Below are 12,109 nucleotides of genomic sequence, written 5' to 3' on the forward strand. Positions count from 1 at the left end.
TAAGCAGCAACCAGCCCCGCAGGAAAGTTTTAGTACGCAGGTATCAAAAGCAGAGGCAGGGCAGGCAGCTGCCAGGCTGAGGCAGAGCTCCTCCTTTCCCAGTAAAGTAGTTCTATGGGAATGCTGACTCACCTGCTCCCTGTATAATAGACATGGAGAAAAAGCAATTATGTATAATTTCACTGCATTTCTTTTCCTCCTGCACCACCATTTCTTTTGCGGAGTGGATCTGGCTGAAGAATCAAGAGTTCTCTGTGTTGGAAAGCCTTATAAAATTATACCTTGGGCTAGATATGTAAAAGCCTGATAAGCAGGTGTTAATAGTTCCCAGTCAGCTTCAAAGAAAGGGTAATGTTTCATTGCTTGGCAAGCCATCACTTAATGCACATAAACCAGTTGTAAATAGTTTGTGGAATAGTTGCAGAGAACATTTACACAAAAGCTGTTAGCAGATTTTCTGGTGGTGTTTGCACAGGCTTCCTCTCTTTTCTCCAACTGTGTATTTGAAGTTTTCATCACATTATCTCCCCTCTCTTCCCAACAGGGGGAATCTTGTTCCTGAAGAAGAACATTTCAGTTCATCTGCAAGTATTTGCTAGTCCGCAGGTGCTGGTCCCTAGCCGGTTGTCCAAAGCGGTGCCATTTGTAGCACCCAGCTTCTCAGCAGCAACATCTCTCACTTGTCCAAGCAAGAAGTCACAGCCTGTCAATCTGAACAGATTCTCCCCTTTGGCCAAAGCCGAATGCCGCTGCATTAAATGGTTTCATGTGCAAAGGGGAATGGACACGGAGGGTAGCTCTAAGAGCTTCATTACTTGGCCTATCGTCCCATCTGATCACTCACGTCAAGTACTTTAACTCACCATTGCTCTTCTGTGCCTTGGCCTGACAGCTAAACTATAATATCAACTAAAAAACAAGATCAAGATGCACTATTGTTTTTCCTCCTTAGGTCACTGGCTCTGGGTTGTGGTAGTCCTGATGAGCTGGAGACGTGAGAAAGGCAAGAGAGTGGTTGCTCAAAAGTGCCCCTTTCTCCCACTTCATGGGAGCGGTTCTGGTGAAAGACATGACTTCTCTCTACAAGCCCGGCTCTGCATGGTTGCTCCTCATCTCCCACCTCCAACCAGAGCTCAAATGCTGTTGCTTGCACACAAAGCTGTTGGTTATTTTGCTGGCTTGAAGGCAATGCCTGAAGGACAAAAGCCAGGAGGCTTGGAGGGCTCGTTGAGTGTCCGTCATCACAGTGCTCCTTCTGACCACAGGCCATCTCTGTTACTCTGTGTTTGTGGTAAACCGGGAACGGCGGAGGCGCAGCCCTCAGCCCACCTGGCCCAACACGGCTGTCTTCATTTTGGCAGGCCCGGCTGAAAATTAAACCCCCGGAATGCACCAAGCCCCCATGCACTGCCAGGTACCCCGGCAGTAAGGGCAGCGCCGGTGGGGCTGGCAGGGCTGCCCGCGCCTTCAAACAACACTGAAAATCCTGGGCTAAATTCTCTAAATTCTCCTTGAGGCTTCCCTCCCACCCCCCATCTCAGTTTAATCTCATTAGATCTGAATTCCAGTTTTCCCATTTCCCAACCAAAATCCCCGGGGGACCTCAGGGAGTTGAGTTGCATGAGTTTTGCTGTGGCCGTGCTACGGTCTCTCATATACTCCTCCAAGACATGGAGTAAAAGCAGCCTGGAAACGGGTGGCGCCTGCAATGTTGTTGACTTATGCCTGCAATCAGTGTTTGGAAAGTTTTGCAACATTTTGCAAGATGGCAAAACAAATGATCCTCTGTTTTAGAAAGGAGGTAAATGGTGAACTCCACTGCACATACCTTATCTGTTGCAGTTATGGAGAGATCAGGACCCAGTCAAAACAAGAAGCCTGAGGCAGAGGAAGCTTGCCTCTGTATTTTTACACTTTTTTAACTCATATCTTTGGGTTCCAGACATATGTGACATTTTGCTCTGATCTTTTGCAGAGCCCTTGCACAGAAATGCCTCGTCGCTCGGTGCCAGCATCTGCACATAGGTCTACGCTGGAATCTCATTTCCCAGCTTAAGCTTGATACCACCGTAGTTTTATTCCCCTACTGGCATGATTCAGCTGCAGGTCTGATTATAAGTGATGTGGCTTTCAGCTTAAACCCAGAGTAAGGCCAGTAAGTAAATTGTCTCTCCATGAAGCTCCCCAATGCTTCGCACCTGTAATGTAAATGCTAGATAGCAAAAGAAAGGCGGTTGGTTTAGTGAGGTTATCATCAATCCTGTGAAACATAGGTTTGTTTTTCTTTTTAAATCACCTCTGGCATTGAAACAAATGAATCCTAGAAGGTCATGCTCTCTTTGCACTGCTTTCACTCTGCTCCGCTGCACACAGGTTTCAACACCATGTTAATCCCTGGGGTGCTGGAGACCCCACGATAACCAGTGCAAGAACAAATCACCCATGGCAGCTGTCACCATCACCCTCTCCCCGGCGAAGAGACGCGTGCGCAGGAGTCATTTGTCCTGATAAAGGTTGGTATTTTGCTTTTATTTTGTTTTTCAGCCTGCTTTCCTAAAGAAAAGAGGCCACATTTGTGACCGTGTTTTGTCAATGCCATTTTCCCCGGCTGTCGGCATCCCGCCCGGCTCCGTCACCCGCTGCCTGACCTGAGCAGCGCTCGGAGGAGAGGTGCGGAGCAGAGGTGAGGAGGCGGCTGCAGCGCAAGCCCCGCCGCGGCCACAGGCACCGTGCAGAGCGCCCAAAAAGCCCTGAGGAGAGAGCTCACCCCTTTGTACGTGTGGCATGAAAGGAACATAAACAGGAAGTATAAAGCCACAGGAAATTAGACGACTGAAGTTTCACCGTTCATAGAAGCATTATTTTTACTGTGTCTTATGTCAGTAAAGAGCATTCATTTTCTCACTCTGCTCAGGCCTTGGGTAGGCAGAAATACGGTCCCTTTACGTTCTGCCTCCCACAATGTTACGACCCGGTAACGCTGAGCCCTAAAAATTCACACCAGGAGATGCTGAAGTCTAGCCACCGGGACACAGCTCCAGCCAGAACTTGGGAAGGGGAATATTGTATTGACTTAAATGGGGTTTAAAGCTTGGTGTCTACGAAAGTTGCTGCTGTCACGTTGTGCATGCACTCAGGTGTCAGTAATAAGACATCCTTTACTTGCTCTCTATGCATTTCAGTTACCAGGACAAGGTTGATAACTACTGTTTTGTTTTGAAGTAAAGGGGAGAAAATATGTGCCTTGTAGCATTTCTCAGAACGCTCATAATCCTCCATAACATTTTTTTTCACTTCTTCACTCAGCAAAATTCTCTCATCTATGAATTACACACATGAGCAGTTTTTCTCACAAATCCTCCAGCTTTCAGTGGTGAGTGAGGGGCACTCTGTACTTATCTCCTCCTCTTGTCCACACACACCTCTCCTCAGGCGATTTCTTCATCCACAGACACAAACCCCACTCCGTCCGCTCTCAACTCCAGGCGCAATTCTCCTGTCAAACAAAAAACCAGGTGGTCCTCAGAGGCAGGACAGAGAGAAACCTGAAGCCTTCAGGTCTGTCCTGAGTAGTATCTGTCTGTCCATCTGCCTGCACTGTGAGCTGGCAGGGAACCAGGATGGGGTGACCTCAGCACCTCTCCAAACGTGGGAGCAGCCTGCAAGGGATGCAGACGGAGCTTATCTTACCTACAAACTCACCTGTGAAGGATCCTGTGACCCCCCCCTTTCCAGGGCAGCCATACAGCTACAACTCTTGCTCAAGAGCTCCACATCTTAGCCACCACCAATACTTTGCTGGGGCCTGGTGCAGGTGGTTTTCCCCACAGACTCCTTCCTGGAGGTGGCTGTACTGGTGGCTTTCCCAGCCCACCACTGATCATTGTCCCATTCCTCTTACATGTCTCTGCTGCTTCACCTATCTCTTCCAAATATGTTTTTCTGACATCATCTACTTGTCTTTGCTTTCAAGGCCTTTCTTGGTCTCCATTGCCCACCAAAGCCATCCCTGCCCCACTGCCCAATAAGCACTGTTCCATTTTCTTCCCAGCTGCCACCCCCGTTCGGATGATGCTCTAGAGCAGCATCCTGCACAGCTCCTGGTGTCTTTCCAATTTCTCCTTCAAACTCTTCATGGTAACTGCAGAAAACCCAACAGCAAGTTGATACCACTGCTTCTTACACTGCCCAGCTCCATCTTCTTGCCCCTTCTTCCTGCCCCACTGGACCTCATTCAATGTTTTTCACTTGTGAAGTCTTTGAGGCTGTAAAGTTTGGGGCTTTTCAGGAGGCAGTAGCTTCCCTCCACTTGGCAGGGCAGCACAGGTCTGGCAGCAACTCCTGCCCAAACGCGCAGCTGATACAATCGGCCGTTCCTGGAGACCTTTCGTGCCCATCTCACAGTGCTGGTGCAGCTCTCGGCTAGAGCAGGTACCCCAACCTACTGGGTCACCCCCCTCTTGCACTTCTCCTTCCCCACCTCCTTTGCCCTCTCTTTCTCCCAAGCTCCATCACGTGCTGCCATCTGAATGCAAATTAGCACCGATGGTTTACCTGAAGGATTTTACTTCTGCTATTTAGGGCATTCCCCTGGTTTTAGGGTTTTGCTGGTTTAGTCTTTTTCCTTGCAGGACGGTTTGGTGTTGTAGCTCTACGTCACCCCCAGTGACTCTCCTCTCTCCTCCTTAATTTTCTCTGCTTCCCGTCATTTCCCCCTTGTCCCTCACCCCCAGTTTTGTAAGCCAGGCTGCTTCCTCCTTCCCCTCCTCCAGGGACAATTTTCTGAGCATTTTTTTTTAGCCACTTCCCTTTTTCAGGCTTGCCGTGCAGCCGTAGATGACTGAGCTTACAGCATCCTGGGCACACACTGGAGTAACCCTCCGCTTCCAACTGCCTGCCACAGCACATTTTAATCTCATCAACAACTGCACAAACTATTTATAATCAGCTCTCTGATTACATTCCTAAGGTCAACGTCCAACTTAAAAGACTCAGAGTAGCTGATATACTGCTGCAAAGCCTCCTCTCCCCAGGGTTTCCAGAGCTGCTGGGCAGTATTTAAAGGCTGTGGTCGGAGGTGCCACCTCCCTCTCGGGTCTCCCACCTTGCTGCTGCCCCTCTTGCTTCTCCTGCCCTCCCCGCTGCCTCCCACAGAGGTACCTTTGGGGAAAGGTGATCAGAAAGTGCCTGCGTTGACATGCCCCAGCAGGTCAAGCCCTGCACAACGTATACCCCAGCAGGGTCTCCCCAGCTCACCCAGCCTGCATCCAGCCCCGGGGGGATGCAGCACTCGCAGCATCCAGCTGGGGACCAGAGGCACAGGTGACGACGCTTGCCGGGCTCCTGTCCCTCCCTGCTGCTCAGGGTTTCAGCAGTAGGTGGGTGTTGCTCTGCCATCATCACAGAGCCGGGTCATTTTGGGTGGCTAAGCCACCTGTCTTTTTTTAAACTGTTTTTGGCATGATCCAAAACCTCCCTGGTTTTCCATGAGGTTTGCAACAGAGGCCATCAGAGATGCCTCAGCCACAGTGAGAAGCAATTACATGCTGGCTGCAGAAAAGACAGTTACTGTCCCCTTGGCCACGCATGCCCACCCTCCTCCTTGCCACCCCTGCAGCCAGCCCACCTGAGCTGTGCCTGTCCCTCACCCTAAACCTGCGCACATCAAGCCCAGCATAATCAAAGTAAGGCAGTGCCTCCCTTTGGGCTTGCCTACAGATACCCGGAGTCCTGCGGGCCACTGAGCCCTGCCCAGCGCTGGCCCTTAAAGCTGGCCTACAGCAGAACCAGGAAGCTCTATAGGGGGGCTTATACATCACATGCAGCCCCTGGGAGGATTGCAGGCATAAAGTACAGGGACTAGTGAAAGGGAGGGGAAGGATCTGGATTTAATTTCATCCCTAGATGCTTCCACTCAGTAGCATTTCGGCAAGCGGCGACTACTAAGCCTAAGGCAGAGGTGGTACCGGCTCCCGGTGTGGTGCTGGAGACTCGGTAAAGCTGGTTCCTTCTTTCAATGCATCTCTCATCTTCCATAGATCTCAGGAGACGTTTTTATCATAACAGTGCCATGTAATCTTGTACAGACCCTCTCCAGGGCAAGAAAAGGTTAACCAAGAATTATAGACTCTCTGCTTGCATTAAATGTCAGGCCTGAAGGGCAGAGAGACCACAGCTCACTTCGGGTTATTTATTGCCTTCCTGAGGTCTTAAAATTAACAACAGGCAGGCTGAATGGAGAGGGCCACACACGTGGGGTCACCAGTCTCACCATCAGTCTGGCCAATGGGACCAGGAGAACCCATGTCAGGTGAGGAAACCACGGTCCCTGGGTGCGTGTCTGGGCTCAGGACCTCCCGTGGCAGCAGCAGCAGCATCCCCGTCAGCTGAGGGTCAGCCCTCACCCAGAAAGCTCATAGCCTCAGCCGAGGCAAGGTGGGAGAGTTGAGCACGGGGAACCAGCTGAGGATGAGGAGGCAAAGAAAGATGAAGGGGCTCTGCAGGAGAACCGCTCTATCCAGGGGAGGTTACATCTGCGTTTAACTGGCCTTTTTGCATTGCATCACGCAGGGGAGGTGTGGGCTGTGCATTTGAGGAAGCTGCTTTTAGCTGAATGGGATAAAAGGGAACCCAAAATGTTCTGGTTTTAGTACCAGAAGTAGACAGAGAGAGAAAGAGGAAACTCTTGTGTTTGCTGAGAAGGATCCTACAAATTTAAATCCCCCCTGTAAGTCAGTGTTTAGTATTAATCATGTTTTTGTACAGAAGAGTGTAAATTGCACAGTGCTAGTTGTTTCCACTGCTCTCTTTAAAGGTCTTGTGGTTAAGTAAATAGAACCAATATTTTCTTAATGGCCATGTAGTACTCTTCATCCATAGGTACCTCTGTGTATCAGATACTCTCAAACCACTCAGCTAATGTTACTATAGCTTTAGGCATATGCAGAAAAACCTGTTACCTGGTCCTGCTTTAGAGGTAGTGGGATGACTTTGAATGGCCCCTTTCTGTACACAGTTTGAAGCCAGGAAGACCAACTACATCACCTACAAACCCTCTGCTATTGAATTTCACTAGGTAAGTCCCTGTGAAGCTCACCATGTTCAGCGAGGCAGAAACATTTAGGTCTTGCGCACAGCAGGCAGAGCACCATCGCTGGTCCTCTGACACTGGGGGCAGCAGGCATGAGCTATTGAATCCGATGCCAAATCTTGCCTATGAACGCTAAACAAAACCACTTTTGGAAAATGACTGCTGTGCATCTTGTTCTCTTTTGAGGTGCTTTAATTTTGCGACTGTCTTCATGATAGAATATCTTGGTCTCTAGCAAAAAAAAAAAACTCAAAAACTTCTTATGTTTTATTTGGTTGGAAAAGTCAGGTCTGAATTTTTTGATTTGTGATTACCTAGGAAAATCCCACTTCAGAATTTGATTTTTTAAGACATAAAAATAAAATGTAAGAGCTTACAAGGCAAGTTCTTCTCTCTGTTTCCAGAATTTGCCTTTCATGATGGAGGCAAAACAAGCTATTGCACCATCCTTCTGCTTAAAGACACCACAGGTATGGCAGAAGCTTTTTTGAAGGGCATTGGGGGATTTTTTTTTTTTTTATTATACATTACAGGATTATCAGTGATATGGCAGGGATCTGCAGGGGGAGATACCCTATAGTTGGAAGTGCCTAGGACAGCAGACACAACCCTTTTTGCCTCAAAATGAGCTGATTCTGGTTTACTTGGATGCGCAATGAGAAAGGCAGGAGGAGGTTTTCTTGGGAAGCAGCGATGCGATGGTCTCGCCAAGTGCCAGGATGTAACAAACACCGGAGCTGACAGCCAGCCACCAACTACCGAGAGCTGTGAAAGGAGGCTTTGGGGTTTGGTTTAAAATGCCTCGTTAATGTGAGTTTTGCAGATTATTGTGCTATCTGCAGTGACACCCTGTGGTGATGAAGCAGTAGTTTATCTCTGACCCCGTAGTCCCAAAAAACCAGAGTTCTGCTGTGACTGCCCTGGTCCTGCAGTCATTAGCAGGAGGAAACATACAGCTGAAAGGTAGTTTTTCCTGGTAATGAGTAGAATTCCTTACAGGATATGAGGATACAAGTCTTCTCCTGTTGCTGTTATCATTTAGCCATTATTATCCATATTGCTAATATTTCTAAAAGTGGTTTCATATGCATACTACCCGGCCTTAGCAGAAAATAAATAAATGTGAGATTATAGTTAAAAATATAAATTACATACGAATGTATAGTAATTTAGTTTAAAAATTCAGGAGAAACCACATATACTTCCAAGAAGAATGCATTATGTATATAAAAGGACCTAGTAATTTGTTAACCACTGTAAATTTTGACTTAAGTTGCACGGCTTTTCTTCTGTTATGGAGCAGAGTACCAAAAGCGTGGATGCTGCTCTGAAAGACAGACTGTTTCCATGGGACTCACTAGCATCAGTGTTTGATGTGCCTTTTTTTCTTTTAACAAAAGCAGTTTTGAAATATGCACTCTCAGAGGTTATTGTGGGGAGAGGGCAGACTGACTGCATTCAACATAAGAATTTGCTTAGCCAGAAGAGAGTACTTGACCTCGTATGAACTGGGCAGCATGAGTTGCCTCCCCAGTTTCAGCCTGGCTCTTTATTTTCTTAATCCTTCCATTGCTTAGCACCAAATGCATTTTTTAAAAAAATAAATAGAAAAAAATTAGCTTTACTAGAAAAGCGAATATTAGCAAAAATCAGTAGGTGTCTCATATGCCACCTTTGTTAATTTTGTCATTGATTTATGAAAGATTTGTGGTTCTGGTGGCTTTTCAAATCAGCAAAACAACTAAGATCAGGCTTTTAAAAAGCCTTTTGGACATGATTTAACTGATGATCCAGTTAGCCATGCGAACACGTGTACCTTTAGGTGAAAACACAGCCATGTGTTTTCCAGCTCAGCTTGGAAACTGCAGCCACACTTGCCGTGAAGGCCTTCCCCAGGAAAGTGAAGAACTGTTTGCATCACTTAGTATAGTCGAAGCACTTTCATGCAAGTGTTTTCCCCCAGCCTTTCACCACTGGTCTCTGTGAAGGTCTCCGTATTTAACACACTTATTTCCTTCCCTTTCTGGAAAAAACAAAACAAAACAAAAAAACAGTCTCCCTCAGTTTCATAAGTTTGTTGGACAGTATGTCTTGCCCAATTGTTTTTTCAAAAGATATGTGTTAGGAGAAAAACCTATCAGGCTGTATCCAACAGCCCAAGAGAGGTAAGGTTGCTGCAGCTCCATGTCCCCAGGTCCAACCAGTAGCAAAGCTGATGTGTTCCCAGTAGGCACACATACACAGAGCACATATGTACCACATATATACACATAAATGTATCTATGTGTGTAATCACACACACTGATAACACAGATATTCAGAGTGCTCACATGAGCACAGACAGCATCAATGGCGTCATCCTGCTCCCCTCTCTGAGCAGGATGGAGGTCCACAAGTGGGAACATACATGTATATAGACACTCAGCCTACCCCATTGCTGGTGCCTGGACATACAAACCGTCGAGGCCACAGCCCCACTCCAGTTGCTGGTACACTTTCTCACTCATGTAGACACGCACATGCAGGGTGCTGGCCAGGACTCTCCTGGTTCCTTCCCCCCAATAGCCAGCTCCTCTTGTGGCCTTGCATCTAGACATCCCACCACTGCTGGCTCTGAGGCCACTTCACCTCCTGCCTTGCTCCATCCTTGCTGGTGCTCACACACTTACTTATACACTCACACCTGCTCCAGGTGCTTCACCATGGCCACAAAGCTCTGACCCTTGGTCCTACCAAGGGAGCTACCAGCTGGGGCTGGCACTTGGTGTCACCCACTTGGGTCTCGCTGGTCACTGGCACAGAGGTCTTTCAGCCCATGGTCCCAGCCCAGTTGCTGGCACCCAAATCTGTGCTTGCTCCGGGTACTGGCACCATGGGCACATGGGCTACTGTGACCTAAGGTGCTACTCCCGTTGCTGGCCCGTAAATCAGGTCACTCCAGTCACTGCGCCACAGAGACACAAGGGCTCTGACCTGTGGTCTGACTCCAGCTGGTGGCACTCAGCCCCCCCACTCAAGAGCAGTTAAACCAGAATTTACTGAGAAGTCAGGACAGACTGCGCTGCTCAGGCTCAGGGCATGGCCAGAGGAGCACACTGACCAGCAAATTACATGTGACCAGTGCTTTTTATCTCCTTACACCTCTATTTTCCCCACAGTTGTTTCTCCCCTAATCACCTAAATCCATCCCTTTCCCTGCCTTTGGGTCCTTCCCTAAACAACCTGTAATAAATCCTGTGCAATACCCAAATGCTCTTCCCCTGCATCTCACGATGTGTCCCACCATTACATGAAAGGTGCTTCTGCATTGACTCACCTTGATGGGTTTCACACCTGGATCCTGGGGCTGACCCTCTCCCGGGACAGCCTGGGAGGACCCCACACAGCATGCCCCTGCCTCCAAGTCCTTAATTTGTGGTTCTGCCTGCACTTATGCTCCTGTTCACCTCTTGGCTTCGTAGACATGAGCCACTGATGGGTTGATGGCTCCTGTGATGCACCTGGGAGCAGCTCTGCAGGGCAGGGTATTATTTAGGCTTCCCCTCCTGTCCTTGTCTTGCTGTGCTCCTTCGTGGATGTACAGATGAGCTTTTACCACATAACCCAACAATAAAATGATAGTTCGACTGCCCCTTTACCAGTGGAGCCTGCTGTAAAACTGGCATGTGCTTTCTGCCAGGTTTTTAGCGTAAATCACCTGTTCCTTTCTCCTTTAGCTGCACTCAAACTAAGGCAGTTTCCTATTTGTCATTACATTGTGCAATTCCTCCTTTCACTTAGCTTCCACTCCTCTACCTCAATCTTCTAATTTTGTATGATTTATCCAGCGAAAGCCTACAGCAGTGATGAACTGGCAATTGTGCCTCTACTGTGGCCTTCATGTATTTCTGTGTGGTCCTGTTTCTGTGTAGAGCACCACCTTACAGACAACCAGTTAAGTTGTCCTATTTTCCTCATGTCTTTCCTAAAGATTTACTCTATTACCATCTTCCATCCCACTGCCTCTTCTCTGAATTCAACCTTTTGACTCAATCACCTTTTCCCCATTAACATGAGCTTAGCTCAACCAGCTCTGGTCAGCGTTCCTTGCCAAAGCCAGTGAGCATTCAAGGACATTCTTGCCTCCCCCCTCTCCCAACAGGTTCTGTCTCTACCCACAAGTCCCACCAGACCAGCAGCCCTCAGCTAGAAATACCCAGAAGCCTTCCTGGCACTGTGAAGTTTAGTGATGTGGAATAAAACACAGCTTGTGTCCTGAGAGGAAAGGACTGACAGGAATACTACCTCTTTCCCTGAGCTCTACATCTTCCTAAATGACTGGTTGTAGCTTAGCTTTGATTTTTGTTTTGCTCTATTTTAAAGACTATTGGAAAAGTTGTAGAATCATTTTTCCTTTAAAGGACCAAGAGCAGAACCTATTAAATCTAAGTCTGTGACAGGACTTTTTCACAGCAAAATAACTAAGAATTCAAGGAACATTCCTATTCCCAATTACTTTGAAGTACATTAACTTTAGTCCTGTCAGTCATTTATAAAATACAACTGTGCAGCTGCTTGTTGTAATTCACAACCTACATGAAGAAACCTACATATAGGTTTTTATAAATGTTATTTTTAGGTATGTTTAACAGTGGCCTATTTAGCTTTTCAACAGAAGTGTGGGTAATAAATCTGCCTGGAACTGAAGTTTCCATCAGTGAAAATAGACTAACCCTCTGTCACGAAACATTTCTACAAGAGAGAGACAAGATTCCTCCTATTCAGCAGGCACTCATCTACAATGTTTAAAATCGTCTCCTCTGCATAACTTTTGCATTTCCCATGTCTCAACCATTACTCTTATTACCTGGCTATATGGTATACAATGCTTTAAAGCAGCCGCTTGTCAACTTCAGGCAGTAAGGCAGATGGGGAAGAAGAGGGAAAACAGTATTTTGAGAAAGAGAGACAAATTAAAGTTAAAATTATTTTGCAAAAGCTATCGGATCCTAAACAAATAATACACACAGATAAGCATGA

The sequence above is a fragment of the Balearica regulorum genome, chromosome 4 (assembly GCF_011004875.1).
Source record: "Balearica regulorum gibbericeps isolate bBalReg1 chromosome 4, bBalReg1.pri, whole genome shotgun sequence".
Classification (NCBI taxonomy): Eukaryota; Metazoa; Chordata; class Aves; order Gruiformes; family Gruidae; genus Balearica; species Balearica regulorum.